Consider the following 4,219-nt stretch of genomic DNA (forward strand, 5'->3'; position numbering starts at 1 on the left):
ACCAGCAGGGACAAGAAACCGGAGCTGCAGTTAAAGCAGGAAACTCTGTATATAGTTGGAGGCTCTCAAATGGGTGTTCGACTTTACAGACTGAGATGCTAGCCATTCAAAAGGCTTTGGAACATGCTCTTGCTGAACACCGACATCATGTTATCATCCATACAGATTCGAGAACCGCCATTGAAACCTTGCAACAAGAACACATATGTGATAACATCCATCTGATCACAAATGTCTTATCATTCATGCACACACTCAAACGACAAGGCCGACGGGTACTTATCAACTGGGTGCCAAGTCATGTGGGACTATTAGGTAATGACATTGCAGACGAAGCTGCAAAACGTGCTACTAAGAGGAGAAATGTAGACATTTACATACCACAGAGTCTCTCCCAGATGAAGAAAGTAATTCGAAACAGAGCAATGCGAAAGATGTACAGTGACCACAACACAGCAGTTGCAACATCAGGATCTGCGGGTTGGTACAAGAATTAAACCAACTACGAACCACTTAGTTTGATGAACGGGGGCAGTAGAACAACAGAAGTGCACTTACATCGCATCAGGCTTGGATACCCATGTGCATGGGAAATAGGCTTACAGGTTCCGGAAGATGAGAGGTAATGTCAACACTGTGGAGAAATGCCCGACAGACCACTGGAACATTATCTAACACAGTGCACAGTTACAAACCCGTTAAGATTTCACCTTCGATTCAACAGAGCAGAGGAAGTTGTTAAACACATATGGCAAAATCTTACTGAAGCGACCATACGGGTCATACATACTCATCCTCCGCCCAAGTAAAACAGAAACAAGCATCACTTAGTGGGCCAGCCAGAGGCTTAGGGCCCGCGCAGGATTATCTCTGCTAAAAAGAAAAAAAAAAAAAAAAAAAAAAAAAGAAGAAAAAAAAAATCAATGCGACCAGAAACATTCAAAAGGAATTCATGACGTGTTTAGTATAGCGTGCATGTTGCCATTTTGTGCAACAGATGGCGCTGATTTTCCAAAACGCATGTTTTTTACCTGTCACAGGAGTGGCATCTATATAGTAGGTATAAAAAGACGCGCCTATTCGAATGCAACATTCTGTAAAAATTTCAAAGCAGTCAGTGAAGAACTTTCGGAGATTACAGCGTGTGTTGCTCTTACGTCCAACAGATGGCACTGTTTTTTTTTTTTTTGTATGTTTTTTTTCCTGACACAGGTGAGGCATGTATATAGTAGACATATAAAAATATGCGCCTATTCGAATGCAACGTTGTGTTAAAGTTTCAAAGCAATGGGTTAAGAGGTTTCGAAGATTTCCCTGACATGAAAATCACAGTTTTTCAGAAAAAGCATGTTTTTTATCATCACAGACGTGATATTTATATAGTTTGTATATAAAAACCTGGCCGGATGCAAATTGTAACATTGGGTGAAAATTTCAAAGCCATCGGTGTAAAACTATTGGAGATTAACGATTTTGAACAAACGAACATTTCCATTTTTATTTATATAGATTAAAAAATAAAAAAAATAACTATACTCACGAAATGAACAGTATGATAAAGAAACGCAGCTCAATTCCAACTCAATTCCCACAAAAAAATTAAATCAAAACGAAAATAAAGCCAAATCTAAGAAAATTCAATTTATCAATGCAATCAGAAACATTGAAATGGAATTGTAACATATTTATTATAAAATGTGTGTTGCTCTTACAGGCAACAGATGGCGCTGTTTTTCATAAAACGCATATTTTTACCTATCACAGGTGTGGCATCTAAATAGCAAGTTAATAAAAAGACGCACATATTCGAATGGAACGTTGTGTCAAAATTTCAAAACAATCAGGGAAGAACTTTTGGAGATTACAGGGTGGGTTGCTCTGACGTCCTACAAATGGCGCTGTTTTTCAAAAAAAGCCTGTTTTTTCTGTCACAGGTGAGGCATGTATATAGTTGGTATATAAAAACACTCGCCTATTCGAATGCAATGCTGTGTCAAAATTTCAGAGCAATCGTTAAAGAGGTTTCGAAAATTTCCCTCACATGGAAAACACCCAAAAAACACAGCTTTTCAAAAAAAGTATGTTTTTCACGTCACAGATGTGTCATTTATATAGAATGTATTTAAAACCCTGCTCGAATGCGAAGGCAACGTTGTGTGAAAATTTCAAGGCAATTGGTGAAGAATTTTCGGAGATTAGCGATTTTGAAGAAACGAACATTTCCTTTTATATATATATATATATATATATATATATATATATATATATATATATATATATATATATATATATATATTGTGACGATAATCTCTTTCAAGAGAGATTGAGCCTGCTCTTCCCTACATAATTCACGTCATTCAAGTACAATATTGAAGATACGTCCACCAGTATCGCCAAACGTTTTGCCCAGGAAGCAAAGCAAACCTTGCACCACCAGACACGCCGGCCTCCGCCAGCCTTCAACGAGCAAACTACCCATTCTCCGCCTGCGTGCTCCTGATTGGCTGGTGTGTCGCCGCACCTGCACTCACGCCCACTACCTGAGTCGACATCTGGGCCAGCACACGCCGTACTCCTCAGAATATCTCTGTGCACTTTGGAGTTGACATCTCTCTCTGGTAGACAAAGCTCTGGCTATCGTGTACTAAGGGAGGTGGCAGCTTAAGCCAGTATTCTCAGCACCTGATTAATATTACTATTATTTTGCACTTTATTTTGTTTTAGAGTAAATTTTACAGCCATTAATTATTCATGTTGTTTTGTTTGTTGACTTGTTTTGAATTTTATGTAAGCCAAGGGATTGTCTTTGTTCATATCTTGTTTTCTAGAGTAATTAAATTTCATTGTTTATACTTTTTGTTTTGTGTGTCTTCCCATTACCTTACCACAGACAAACGGGCAAGCAGTTTCTTTTTTTTTATGTAAATGTGACGAGGCATTGCCCCGTGCCATTGAAAACTGCCGAACATCAACACTCCAACACTTTACCGTCACATTTATATATATATATATATATATATGTCGTACCTAGTAGCCAGAACGCACTTCTCAGCCTACTATGCAAGGCCCGATTTGCCTAATAAGCCAAGTTTTCCTGAATTAATATATTTTCTCTAATTTTTTTCTTATGAAATGATAAAGCTACCCATTTCATTACGAATGAGGTCAATTTTTTTTTATTGAAGTTAAAATTAACGTAGATATATGACCGAACCTAACCAACCCTACCTAACCTAACCTAACCTATCTTTATAGGTTAGGTTAGGTTAGGTAGCCGAAAAAGTTAGGTTAGGTTAGGTTAGGTAGGTTAGGTAGACGAAAAACAATTAATTCATGAAAACTTGGCTTATTAGGCAAATCGGGCCATGCATAGTAGGCATAGAAGTGAGTTCTGGCTACTAGGTACGACATATATATATATATATATATATATATATATATATATATATATATATATATATATATATATATATATATATATATATATATATATATGTATATATATATATATGTATATGTATATATATACTTGCATCAACCACAAGTGAAGATTAACAATCTTTGGACAACACCCACCAGTGGGCCTCGAACCCAGAAAACACAACTACCTTCCAGTAGCTTCCATAACTAGTACGCCTTAACCACACTACACCACTCAAACACTTAAAAGAATCAGAGACTTAGAGGTATATATACACCTCAAATATCCCCACTTCCCAAGAACACTAAAATAGTGAGGGGTTACTATACGTTTTACATCAAGCCACTGTTATATATATATATATATATATATATATATATATATATATATATATATATATATATATATATATATATATATATATATGTCGTACCTAATAGCCAGAACGCACTTCTCAGCCTACTATGCATGGCCCGATTTGCCTAATAAGCCAAGTTTTCATGAATTAATGTTTTTTCGACTACCTAACCTACCTAACCTAACTTTTTCGGCTACCTAACCAAACCTAACCTATAAAGATAGGTTAGGTTAGGTTAGGTAGGGTTAATTAGGTTCGGTCATATATCTACGTTAATTTTAACCCCAATAAAAAAAAATTGACCTCATACATAATGAAATGGGTAGCTTTATCATTTCATAAGAAAAAAATTAGAGAAAATATATTAATTCAGGAAAACTTGGCTTATTTGGCAAATCGGGCCTTGCATAGTAGGCTGAGAAGTGCGTTCTGGCTACTAG

Source organism: Procambarus clarkii, chromosome 30 (assembly GCF_040958095.1).
Source record: "Procambarus clarkii isolate CNS0578487 chromosome 30, FALCON_Pclarkii_2.0, whole genome shotgun sequence".
NCBI lineage: Eukaryota > Metazoa > Arthropoda > Malacostraca > Decapoda > Cambaridae > Procambarus > Procambarus clarkii.